The sequence below is a fragment of the Dasypus novemcinctus genome, chromosome 7, assembly GCF_030445035.2.
Source record: "Dasypus novemcinctus isolate mDasNov1 chromosome 7, mDasNov1.1.hap2, whole genome shotgun sequence".
Lineage (NCBI taxonomy): Eukaryota > Metazoa > Chordata > Mammalia > Cingulata > Dasypodidae > Dasypus > Dasypus novemcinctus.
This window is the reverse complement of record NC_080679.1, coordinates 124054415-124068261: the sequence shown is the minus strand read 5'-3', so window position 1 is coordinate 124068261 and position 13847 is coordinate 124054415. Positions and strand designations below refer to the sequence as shown.

Below are 13847 nucleotides of genomic sequence, written 5' to 3'. Positions count from 1 at the left end.
ATGTGGACCATTGACCATGAGGTGCAGAGATGCCCAGAGATGTACTTACCAAATGCAGTGGATGTGTCATGATGAAGGGAGTGAGTGTTGCTGGGGGGGGGAGGGTGGGGTGGGGGTGGTGGGGTTGAATGGGACCTCATATTTTTTTTAAATGTAATATTTTTACAAAATCAATTTAAAAAATAAATAAAATAAAATAAAATTAGGAAACAAATGCCTTTGACAGAGTGAAGCTGTTGTGTGGTATTTGTTGCAGCAGCCCTGGCAAACTGTGACACTCCCAAATCAGCCTAAAAGCTCCAGCTGCCTCACCATGTCCCCCACTTCCAGTACCCCTCACAGGTGTCTGTCACAGGAATGGCTACTGTGTCCATGCCAACTCTGTCCTTTCTAGGATTGGATGCCACCCAAGCCAGCAAATGCTCAGGGAGCTGAGGGGACCGGTTCCCACAGAGTGGGGAGGGCATTCTCCTTTCCCCCACCCACCTACCCCTGGGTCCTGGGCACGGCAACTGCCACGACTCTCAGGGGACAGCTGTCAGCATCTGGCTTTCGTCACTAGTCACAGCAGCTCACATCTCACTCACAATATCTTGATCCCAGCACTAAATCTTACACCAAGAAGCTTCAAACACTACTACCATCCTAACAACCTTGATTTTTCAAAAGAAAAAGTTATAACTGAATAACTACATCACTCACAGTTCAATTATTTTTTTGTCCAAGAATTTTAATTCCCAAATGGACACAAAGGAACACAGAGTCTCACAGTAAGTGGACGAGGGGAACCGAGCTATGGGTGATGGTTATTCTAGAATCAGGTATGGGCTGAGGGCTTTTAACTTCAGATTCTTCATCTCCTCAGGCACCTTTTCTCCTGCCTTCTCTGGTTGCTGCGCTTGGTCTTTCACTTCTCTAAATAGGAAAAAATGAAAAGGACACAGGAGGACAATTAGTCACTCAAGCCACCCAGCACTGACAGTGACATCCCAGTCAAATATGGTGGAACATTTTAAAAACAAGGCTTTACATGGTATTTTGTGATCATTTAGCTACCGGTGAAAATCTCAGCTTGTGATAGAATCTGGCATCAATCTCCCTGCGCCGAGGTCTTAGCCTGCCCAAGTTCCCTAAACGTTCAGAGCCTCCATTTCCTGAGAGGGGTGAGAGCTCCGTGGAGGCAACAAACACTCTCTTGAGTTCATTATAGCCATCAGGAGAGAGCAGGTGATTCTTTGCATCCATGAAAATAAATATTTGCCAGAAATCAAATGGACAGCAGTCTTCATGGGGACATGGAAGGCCACGTGTGCTGTGTGTTTCTTGTGACTGTCCCTGTCTGTTCAGCTCTGGTGCATGTGCCTGACTGAAGGAAGGGCTTCTGTTGGCTTCTGGCTGAGGTTGATGGAGGCAGGGAAGATGAACGAGTAAGGACAGAGAAAACAAAACTGAACATGGAATATAAGTCTCATCTTGAGCTGAAGAGATTTTCCAAACCAAAGGAGTTTTGAAAATGGTCTATGGGATATGAGCCTGTTAGAATACTATGCAGCCAATCAAATGAGAATTACGTTGACAACTTCGACATGTGGGGAAAATATACGTGAGATTTATCTGCAAAACAGGTGAATTCAAATTACCAAGGATATATTGATTTCAAATGTATGCAATGTATGCATATTGTGAAAAACTGGGAGTTAACTAGTGTTTAGAAAATTTTCAGAGTTTATTGTTTGCTAGCTTTTTTTTCCCTCTTTTTAAGTAGCTGAAATTCATTAAAAAAAAAGAAAAAGAATGACATACCACTTTGGCAAATGTATAAAGTAATAAGTTCTATTTCGCTTAATAATAATTTGATAATCAAATGGCATTGCACATTAACTCAGTAGTATAAAGTGTGAAAAATCATCTTAAAATACAAAAGAGTATAGCGATATTGGATAGAAGCCTGATCATTAGGCAAACCATTCTGTGTCCTGGGGTAACTTTTAAATTATATATATATTTATATATATATAAAGCTCTTGGTCAACTATTTACTTGAAACGGAATGCAAAGTGCATCTGGGACTTGAGTGTCACAGGATATTTTATAGTGGTCATTAACTGATCAAAGCAGGCACTCACTGAATTTCCATTTAAAATTTTCATCCTTAAACACTTACTAGAAGCTTGCAACTTCCTTTTGGAGATCTGTGTGTTGCTGTAGGCCTTGAAATGATCACAAACAAACCAAAGACTCCCACACTCCTAAGACATGTGTGCATTCCTTTCAGAAAAGATAGGACGCAAAACACCTTAAACTAAGTTAGAAGATAAGCTGAGAAAAGAATTTTGCAACATACCTAGAAAGGGTAGAGATCCTTAACATATGAGGGACACACAAGTAAATGAAAGATAATGTTAAATAGGCAAAGAGACAAACAGTCTCCTCACAAAAGAAGAAAAAACAGTTGATAAGGAGAGGATATTTTAATATCACTAGTAAGTGAAGAAATGAAAATGAAGACAAGGGGAAGGCCTTTAAAAAGATAATCTTCGTAAAAATGAAGTGAACATAAAAAAGGACAGTGTCCTGTTGTGCAGAGTGTTTTTTGGAGGCAGGCACCCTTGACCTATGCTGGTGGGAGGTATATGGAAGAACTTTCTGAATGGTAATTTAGCAACAAAATTACCTTAAAATGCATCCGCAGACCTTGCGTTTATGTTTCTAGGAGTTTCTCCTAAGGAAACATTCTGATCCTTTTGCAGGTGATTCTGGCACAAGGATGCTGGCTGCAGCAAAACACTGGAAAGAGTCTACATGTCCAACAATAGGGGTTGGATAAATATATCAAGGCAATCTACCCAATGAAATAGAATGATGTTACCTATATTTATCAGTGCATACTTATGATACATTGTTAAATAAAAATACAGAAAACGAAATATGTAGAGCATGATTTCATTGTTGTTAAAAACTCTTGATATGTGTATACATATGTATACAGAAAGGTTTGGGAGGCCATATAACAAAATGTAAAAGTCACCACCCCTCGGCGATTGGATTATGTTCTTCTTCTATTCTTTATATTTTTATGTATATTCTCAGTTTTAAAATACAAATGATAATAAATAAAAGAAAAGGTATTTCCTTTTAAAAAGATAGTTTTAAAAAGATTATACCCACAGTTTAAAACTTATAAACCATATGAACTATGGGGGGGTTATTTACATCACAAAAGGATTCTTAAAAAGCTGATATGATTATGACTGTGACGATATACATTGGAAAGACAAACAACATACTAGATGCTCCTCACTTGCCCTGTGAGATAGATTCTTTTTTGGAGGGGGGTGTTTATTGTATGGGTTTATTTGTTCTGCACTGGCAGTGCAGGTGACAGTGAACTCAACATTTACAGAATAAGAAGAAGATACTAGAACCTTCCTTACTTTGCTGAAAGGGACTAAACAAGAGGTGCTTGGGGGACACATTCAGGGGAACTCAAAGAGCTAAATGAGGGATAGGGGAGATGGTTTACTAGCTGAAGTGTTCCTGTATTCTGAAAATAAAATTGCCCTTCTCAGCCAACGTTTAGCAAAGTGGCAGATTCGTAACTCCAGTGTAGAGGGCTGAACATGCCAACAGAGCAAACAGAAGCCTTAAGGAAATAACCTCCAATTTCAAACCTAATTCCACCAGGAGAAACTTGCAGTGCTCTGTTTCATGCCCTAGAAGTCTAACTCTGGGTAAGGTTGGGGTGGGGGAGGGAAGTTTTGGACACACAGGAGAACATCTGGGAATACCTTGGCTGCACGTTGGAATCACCTGGGGAGACTCTGAAAACCCTGGCACCTGGGTCTCAACAACAAGAGGTTCTGAGTCCATTAGGCTGAAGTACAGTCTGGGTAATGGAGTTTGTAAAGCAATTTTATTGAGCTCTATGCACACACCATACAGTAAATCCAAAGTGGACAATCAATGGCTCTCAGTATAATCACAGAGTTGTACATTCATCACCACAATCAAGTTTTAGAACATTTTCATTACTTCAAAAAGAAAAACCCAGTACCCTTTAGCAGTTACCTCTCAATCCCTCTATCCTTCCCCAGCCCTACACAACCACTAATCTAATTTCATCTCTGGAGTCAGATTTTATTATCTGCATTTTTTTTTTCAGGTGAGGAAAGAGGCCCAGAGATGATAAGCAATTTGGCTCAAGACCTCACACGTGATAACTGGTGGCGCTGAGATTCAGCCCAGGTCTCACCTGGCTCTAGAGAGCCCAAAATCCTTACACTGAATAAAATGCAATCAGCTGTTGAGAAGAAACAGACACATCTCTGAAATCAAATGATAAGCAAATAGGAAAACTGGATTCCATCTTTAAAGTTCACTTGCCAAAACATTTGAGGGAGTGCATGTGTGCAAAATAAAGCCCACATCAGAATAATGAAGGCCTTAGAAACGTGTCTCTTACACGTTTAGATTCATCTGATTCACCTGAGATATTTAGATTCATCTACAATGACAGGTCCGTACTTTACACAGGACAAATTTTACCCAGTGCTACCTCTTATTATGGCATTAAAACCTCCACTTACTTCTCCTTCTTGGTGTCCTTACGATCTAACATAGAGAACTCCACTTGGATCATTTCTGGAGTCAACATAGTATTTACATCCCATTCACAAAGCTCACTGAAAAGTAATAATCTGTTTAGCTGGAACTGTTTCACCTTTCCAAAGGAAAAACAGAAGGAATATGTGATCATTTAAGAGGTACACAATTCTTGTGGCTTTCAACATTGATTCCATCTATCTTTTTAAAAAAATTTTATTGAAATATATCACTCATACATAAACATACATAAACAATAAGTGTATAGTAATAGTTGTAAACTTATAAAACAAGCATACATAATAATGTCATACAGGGCTCACATACCTCACCTCACCCTACCACCAATACCTTGCATTGTTGTGAAACATTTTTAACTACTGATTAAAGAGCATCCTCAAAATATTACTAATAACCAAAGTATCTTACATTTGGTATATTTTTCCCCACCCAGCATATTATTATTACTACTATATCATTTATATATGAACATACATAAACAATAAGTGTATAGTAAAAGTTGTAAACTTAAAAAGCAAACATGCATAACATCATTCAGGGGTCCCATACATCAGTCCACCACCAACACCTTGCATTGTTGTGAGACATTTGTTACAAATGTTGAGAGAATATTGTCAAAATCTTACTAGTAACTATAGCCCTTATCTCTTTTTTTAAGATTTACTTATTTCTCACCCCTGCCCAGCCGCCCCCCCCCACCCCCAGTCCCCACTGTCTGCTTTCTGTGTCCATTCGCTGTGTGTTCTTCTGTGTCTGCTTGTATTCTCATTAGGCACCTCTGGCAACTGATGCTGGGACCTTCCAGAATGGGAGAGAGGCGATCATTCTCTTGTGCCACTTCAGCTCCCTGATTTGCTGTGTCTCTTATTGTCTCTCCTCTGCGTCTTTTTTGCTGTGTCATCTTGCTGCACCACTCTCCATGTGGGCCAGCACTCCTTTGCGGGACAGCACACCTGCAAGGGACAGGCTATGTGCAGGCCAGCACTCCATGTGGGCCAGCTCACCACACGGCCAGCTTTCCTTCACCAGGAGGCCCTGGGCATCGAACCCTGGACCTCCAATAAGGTAGACAGGAGCCCAAGTGATTGAACCACACCTGCTTCCCTATAATCCTTATCTTAAATTTGGTGAATTTTCCCCCCAGGCATCCCTATTATTATTTTTAAAATATACTTTTATGACACAAGATGTAAACTTAAAAACAATCATGCACATGTACAGAATTCCCATATAACCTCCCTCTATCAATACACTATACTATGGTAGAATATTTGTTACCGATTATGAGATAATATCATCAGACTATTTACCAGGTCCATAGTGTACATTTGGCACACTTTTTCCATACTCAACCATTATCAACACAGTACATCTTTGGCATAGATGCATAAATATTACATTGTTACTGTTATTTACAGTCATAGGTCACTCCAGTTGTGTTTTCCCATGCTTCTCCACATTCACACCACCTTGTGAAGGTGATGTACATCTCCTCTAGCTCACAAAGGACACTCTTGCATCTGTACTATCAACCACAATTCTCATCTGCCTCTGGGTTTACTGTGTTGACATTCTCTAGCATTCTTTCATTTGACATTTACATCCCTAGAATAATTAAAACTTCTACATGCATTAAACATCAGGAGTCCATCTCAGTCTCTTATCTACTTTAACAATCCACCATCTACCATCAAGTCTTCAAGATATTTTCCTATATTTTTTTCTAGAAGCTTTATAGTTCTTGCTTTTATACTTAGGTTTTTTATCCATTTTGACTTAATTTTTGGATAAGGTGTGAGATAGGGATCCTTTTTCCTTCTCTTGGCTATGGATATTCAGTTCTCTTGGAACCATTTGTGGAATGGACTGTTCTGCCCAAGCTCGATAGGCTTGACAGTCTTGTCAAAAATCACTTGACCATAGATGTGAGAGTCTGTTTTTGAACCATTAGTTTGGTTCTGTTGATCTGTGTGTCTGTCTTTATGCCAGTACCATGCTGTTTTTACCACTGCAGCTATGTAATATGATTTAAAATCTGAAAGTGAGAGTCCTCCAACTCTGTTTTTCCTTTCCAAGCTCTTTCTGACTATTCAGTACATCTTACCCTTCCAAATAAATTTGATAAGCGTTTTCAATTTTTTTTTAATGCCAGTGGAATTTTAATTGGGATTGCATTTAATCTATATATCAATTTGAGTAGAACTGACACCTTAATGATATTTAGTCTCCCAATCTGTGAGCATGGAATGTTCTTCCAATTACTTAGGCCTTTTACATTTCTTTTAACAATTAGTTGTAGTTTCCTGTCATATTTTATCTGTCATATTTATTTTCACCATTCTTTTGATACTTCTAATTACTTTTATTGTTATAATCTTTATTTCTACACACTCTTCCAAGTCTCTCTCTCCTTTTTTTTCATTTCAGACTGTAGCACACCATTTGGTATTTTCTGCAAAGCTGGTCTCTTGGTTACAAACTCTCTGTTTCTATCTGTGAATATTCTAAATTTGCCATCATGTTTGAAAGACAATCTTGCTGGATATAAGAAGGTTTTCTCTTGCAGTATCTCAAATATATCACACCACTGCCTGCTTGCCTCCATGGTTTCTGATGAGAAATCGACACTTAATCATATTGCATATCCCTTATATGTTATGCATTACTTTTCTCTGGCTGCTCTCAGAATTCTGTCTTTGGCATATGATATTCTGATTAATATGTGTTCTGGAGTTGGTCTGCACAGATTTATTCATATGGGAGTACGTTGTGTTTCTTCATCACAGATATCTATGTCCTTCAATAGAGTTGGGAAATTTTCTAACATTATTGCTTCAAATATTTCTTCTGCCCTTTTCCCTCCTCTTCTCCTTCTGACACCCATGACACGTTTGCATTTCACATGCTGCCATTTAGCTCCCTGAGACCCTGTTGAATTTTTTCCTTTCTTTTCTTGATCTGTTCTCTTGTACGTTCAATTTCAGGGGCCATGTCTTCTAGCTCAGTGATCCTTTCTTCTGCCTCCTCAAAGCTACGTTATATGCCTCCAGCATATTTTTTATTTCATTTATTGTGCCTTTCATTCCCATAAGATCTGCTATTTTTCTGTTTGCTTTCAAATTCCTCTTTGTGATCACACACTGTCTTCTTTTTTTTTTAAGATTTATTTATTTATTTATTTCTCTCCCCTTTCCCCGCCTCCCACCCCAGTTGTCTGTTCTCTGTATCTATTTGCTGCGTCGTTGTCTTTGTCCGCTTCTGTTGTTGTCAGTGGCATGGGAATCTGTCTCTTTTTGTTGAGTCATCTTGTGTCAGCTCTCCATGTGGGTGGTGCCATTCCTGGGCAGGCTGTACTTTCTTTCATACTGGGCGGCTCTCCTCGCACCTGGGGCTCCCCTACGTATGGGACACCACTGTGCAGGACACCCCTGTGTGGCAGGGCACTCCTTGCGTGCATTAGCACTGTGCATGGGCCACCTCCACATGGGTCAAGGAGGCCCAGGGTTTGAACCAAGGACCTCCCATGTGGTAGACAGACACCCTAACCACTGGGCCAAGTCTGACGCCCACACTGTCTTCTTAATATCCTTAATCTCTTTAGGCATCTAATGGAATTTATTAAGGATATTTGCTTGAACATTTATGATAAGTTGTCTCAACTCCTTTTTGTCATATGGAGGCTTGTTTCATTGCCTCAACATCTGGCTTACTAGATGGATTTATTCTGGGTGCAATTTCTCTCTTTATGTTAGTACTTTCTTGCCCTTTCTCCCTTGTAGGTCGTGTTGCAGTAGCTGAGGATTTCCCTGATGCTGTAATCTGTGGAGGCTGAAGCTGCCCACATTTCCCCAGGAGCTAGTGAAGGTTCTCCCCGCTTTCTCCTCTGCCAGGGGTAGGGACAGAGCTGCAGCCATATGTAATAACCCAAGTCTTGCAGGCCAAGACCATCTGTAGTTGCCTGAAAAGAATGATGGAACTTCATGTCCTTTCTCCTACCACCTGGGCCGGGATGGAGCTGCAAGTTTGGGCAACAAACTATGCCATTAAGGGCCAAAATGACTATAGTTACCAGGTAGAATGACATAGACTGTCCCTCCTCCTCCCCTGCCAAGGGTAGGGATAGATCCTCTGGAGTGCCCATCAGTCTAATCCCTGTAAGCCAAATGTGCCTGCAGTTGCCTTGAGAGACTGAGGGAGTACTGTCCCTTCTGCCCTTGGAGGGAGGGTGGACACGAGTTCACTCCCTGTAGGATGAAAGTGCCTGTTGTCACTCAGAGAAGCTGAGAAAACACCAGTCCCCTTCTATCCTATTGGGGGATGGGGAACAATCCACAGGCATCAATGGTACAGTCCTTGAAAACCAAAAGTTCCTGCCATTGCCTGGAGAGGCTGAGGAAACACCAGCCCCCACCTATCCTATTGGGGGATGGGGTTGGATCCACTGGTACCTAACAGTCCAACCCATGCTGGCCAAAGTACCTGTCATTTCCTGGAAAGGCTGAGGAAACACACCTCCCCTCCTATCCTACTTGGGGGCAGGGATGGAGCTACAAGTGTCTGACTATTCAGTCTCAGGGGGCCAAAAGCAGCTCCAATTACCCCGAAGATAGGTAATCACTGTTCCCCTCTTGTCCTATTGGCATTGGGGTGGAAACACAGACACCCAATAGTTGAGTTCATGCAGGCCAAAGCACCTGCATTTGCCCTGAAAGCCTGAGAAAACACCAGACCCCTCCTATCTTAAGAGGGGTGGGAGGTGGAGGTGGAGATGGAATTGAACTCACTCAACAAACCAGTTCGTGGGGGCACCCAGGGCCTGCAATTGCTTGGAGAGGGTAAGGAATCACAGTTCCCTTCCTATCTTATTAGGTGCCGGGGATGGAGCTACAGGAGTCTGAGTATGCAGTCTGTGGAGGTTGAAAGCACTTGCGGAGAGGCAGACTTGGCACAATGGATAGGGCATCCACCTACCACATGGGAGTTCCGTGGTTCAAAACCCTGGGCCTCCTTTACCCGTGTGAAGCTGGCCCATGCACAGTGCTGATGCACGCAAGGAGTGCCCTGCCATGCAGGGGTGTCCCCCACGTAGGGAAGCCCCATGCACAAGAAGTGTGCCTCACAAGGAGTGCAACCTGTAAGGAGAGCTGCCCAGTGTGAAAGAAAGTGCAGCCTGCCCAAGAATGGCACTGCACACAGGGAGAGTTGACAGAAAAATGATGCAACAAAAAGAAACACAGATTCCCAGTGCCACTGATAAGGATAGCAATGGTCACAGAAGCACACACAGTGAATGGACAGAGAGCAGACAACTGGGGGGGGAGGGGAGAGAAATAAAAAATTTTAAAAAAAGAAAGCACTTGCGGTTGCCTGGAGAGGCTGAAGAAACACCACGTCTTCTTATCCTATGGGAGTAGAGTGGTGGAGATGGAATCGAAGGTGCTTAACAAACTAGTTCTTCCAGGACAAAAACACCTGCAGTTGCCCAGCGATGCTGGTACAGGTCCCCCCACCTCCTTCCCTGCCAGAGGTGGGGCTCGGGCCTAGGCTAGCACTGCAACATGATCTGGTTGAAAGAAGCCAGTCCCTACAGTTACTGTGATTTTCAACTGTCACTGAGATTTTCAATCAGTCCCTCTTCCCCTCCTGTCAGAGGCAGAGTTAAAATGGTGGCTACAAGCCTCTTCTCAACTTGGGCAGGTTCAAACTTCAGCTGTTGTTAGGACTATACTTCAGCCAGCCAAATTTACTATTCAGTAGATGCAGTTGGTGCCCAACTGTCTCTTCCAACTCTGTTTTGGGGAAATGGGGTTTCCCACTCCAGTCATGGAGTACCTCCTGAGGTGGCTGGTGCTGCCAGTGCAGGATGGGCACTGGTCACCACAGTGTGGAATGATCAACTCATGAATCCTCAATGCAGAGAGGCAGTCTCCTTCCATTACTCATGGATGTGTCAGGATGCTCTTCTGGTCTCCTGGCCCCCATGAGGTGCTTTAGATAGCTCTGGGTGACTACGAATGGGTCTGTAGGATGAGCAGACTCTTGAATGCTTACTCAGTCACTGCTTGCCCTGCCCTTCTAATGTAAATGTTAATGAAAGATGAAGGCCATGTTGCTTAATTAAACCAGAAAACTTAAATGGATTTTATTCTTGTCTGGAAAAAAGAACCCACTAACTGCACAGTTCTAGAGGCCACTGTTGTGCAATAGGGTGGCCCACAGGAGCAATGGGGAATATGCCCTAGTGTAGAAGGATTCTGGATATTTGTGGAAGGTTGGAGCCAAGAGAAAATGCTGAGAAATGGAGGTGGGGTATGAGAGAAAGAGAGGGGAACAAAAGTCCTGGCTAAAATACAGGGAACTTCTCTCTGAAATGATGTGATGATAAAATAGATTTTTTTAAAGGGATAGAGAAGAGCCTGAGACCTAGAGGGACTTGCATATGGGGCTGCACAGGGTTCCAGCTGGAGGCAGGGTACACTGGGTATTGGGGAAACATGCACAGAGGTTCTCATAGGGAGAAGCAGCTCCTGGCCAAGGATGCACACTCTGCTGGGTTTAGATTTGCTCTCAGTTCTGATGCTGAGACACTAGCTACTAGGTTGAAATGGGGATGAAGCAGGAGATTCAAGGACACAGTTTCACTGCCCATTGGATGCTGATTGGTGAGAGCAAATTTAAGGGCCTTGCTTTCATGGCTATCCAAATCCTACCCCTCTTTCAAGTATTAATCCAAGTCCACATGATCACAGAAGCCTTCAAAACCCATTTATGCCCTCTGAGTTCCCCTCCTTTGAGCTCCTGGAGCACCTAAAGATAAGGGAACTTTTGATCCTACCATGAACCTAGTTACCATCTTACCTAGTTAGCGGAATGGCTAGGTGTTGGCCTTATTTTCTTATTTGGCTTTCAAGCTCTCATGACATCTGCGATATTTTTGGAAACCAGACCACATGAGAGACCCAAGGAAAAAAGAAAGACCATTGGGCTATTTCCAATCTGTCTTCTTCTGGCAGGCCATCCACAATTGCAGGGGCATCTATAGGAAGTGTAACTGTATTGAAGGAGTCGCAGCTGTGGAGAAATCACACAAGCAGCCAAAGGTAAGTGATCACATTATTAGTTTGGGTGTCTTTATATATTTTCCCAAAGCATGTTATTAACACTGGGAGCAGCTTCTACTACTATTTCCCTAGAGGGAAGAACTTCTACTGGGTAGGTCCCAGTAGAAGTCAAAAAGGACATTTTTCCAGAGTTTAGAAACAGAATCATAGAATTTTTACCTGATAAGGACTAAAATTATATTATTTCTTGGAGAGGTGGTAATGGTAAGTAATTTTTCATTCATAATAGCTTTTCGCACTTTTATATACTCCCTACATCATTCTATTCAGTGTCAAACCTTGCCTCCCTCTCCCATCCTTATGCATTATTTGGTGTTACAAGTTTAGAGCTTTATATAAAAATTCCTGGGTATTAGGACATTAAAGGAATTGAGCTAAGGAAAATAAATGTATTGTTATTTAAATTTGGCCACAGAATTCTGGCCACACACTAACTCTTTTTTCTACTCCTTCCTTATAAACCTTTCAAATGATATTAAAGGAATAAAAAAAAAAAAAGGACCTTCAACAGCAAAGAGAAAGTACATCAGTGGAAAAAGTTTCAATAATTTCCAGGAAGAATTTCTGGATGCTGGAAAGAGAGCTGTCTGAAGCAAAGGAGAGAAAAAAGAGAGAGCTCAGGGGTCATGTGAGAGGGGCTGCAGCAGAGGGAGAAGGAAACTGACCTCCTTGCAGACCCCTAAGTGGAAGCAGAAAGCAAGTAAGGCAGCAGGCACGGTGGCAAATGGAATAACTGAAGGCTCCTTGTAAGGGCTTAGATGTCTTTGAGATGTCTTTTATTTTTCTTTATTTTCTTTTAAATGTTACATTCAAAAAGTATGAGGTCCCATATACCTGTCACCCCCCTACCCCATTCTTCCCACATCAAAATCTCTTCCATCATTGTGGCACATTCACTGCACCAGATGAATACATTTTGGAGCACTGCTGATCCACATGGACCGTGGTCTGCAGTCTACACTCTCCCCCATTCCACCCAATGAGCCATGGCAGGACATACAACGTCCAGTACCCGTCCCTGCAGCACCACTCAAGACAACACCAAATCCTGAAAATGCATCTACATCATACCTCCTTCCCTCTCCCTATCATCAGCTGCTACCGTGGGCACTTTCTCCACATCAATATTACAATTTCTTCCCTTACTAATCACAATAGTTCCCCAGCAGAACACCAGTAAGTCCACTCTAATCCATACTCTGTTCCTCCGTCCTGTGGACCCTGGGATGGTTATGTCCAGTCTCTTTACCTTCTTTTAGTTCTTGTGAAAAAATGTACCAGCTTGGCGAGTATAAGAGATGGTTGGAAAAAAAAACTATGGTACATAGTTTTCACAGCTGTAAAAAGAATGGGGAATGGGATCTAAACCCCTTCTCAAATAGAAGCAGAATGAGCATCGCATCTCCAAACCCTCATGATTGGGGAATGAATAGTGGACAAAAGTAGACTCATCGTTATTCTCCTATAGACTTACTACTATTCTAGCAACTCAAGAACTTTTATCATTGATACAAAGGTAGGGCCAACCAGAGGTTCTGAGAGATAGGAGAGGGAAGAATAGGTATAATATGGGGGCATTTCTGCGACACTAGAATTGTCACTGTCCTGCATGACACTGCAATGACAGATACAGCCCACTATATATTTTGTCATAACTTACAAAAATATGTGGGACAGAGGGTAAACTGTAATGTAAACTGCAGTCCATGGTTAGCAGCAATGCTTCAATACGTATTCATCAATTGTAACAAATGTACCACACTAATGAAGAAAGTTGTTAATGTGGGAAAATGTGGGGGAAGAGTGGGGCATATGGGAATCCGTTAATTTTTTTTAAAGATTTATTTTATTTATTTCTCTCCCCTTCCCACTCCCCTCTCCCCAGTTGTCTGCTGTCTGTGTCCATTCCTTGTGTGTTCTTCTGTGACCACTTCTATCTTTATCAGTGGCACCAGGAATCTGTGTTTCTTTTTGTTGCGTCACCTTCTGTGTCAGCTCTCCGTGTGTGCGGTGCAATTCTTGGGCAGGCTGCACTTTCTTTCGCACTGGGCGACTCTTCTTATGGGCACACTCCTTGCACATGGAGCTCCCCTATGTGGAGCA

General features: G+C 42.1%; 1 long non-coding RNA gene across 4 annotated transcripts in view; it reads right to left on the bottom strand.

Annotated features, from left to right (window-relative positions):
- Window positions 1-709: 709 nt before the first annotated feature.
- LOC101432199 (uncharacterized) overlaps window positions 710-13847 on the bottom strand; it is an 86315-nt gene continuing 73177 nt past the window's right edge. For 3 of the 4 annotated variants that reach the window (XR_009186625.2, XR_009186628.2, XR_009186627.1), the window contains 2 exons: window positions 11482-11694; window positions 3895-5576 (listed from right to left, as the gene is read on the bottom strand). This is a non-coding gene — a long non-coding RNA (uncharacterized lncRNA). Of the gene's footprint in view, window positions 916-2674; window positions 2799-3894; window positions 5577-11481; window positions 11695-13847 lie in introns of those variants that run through there. The other variant, XR_009186626.2, reaches the window with a different exon arrangement.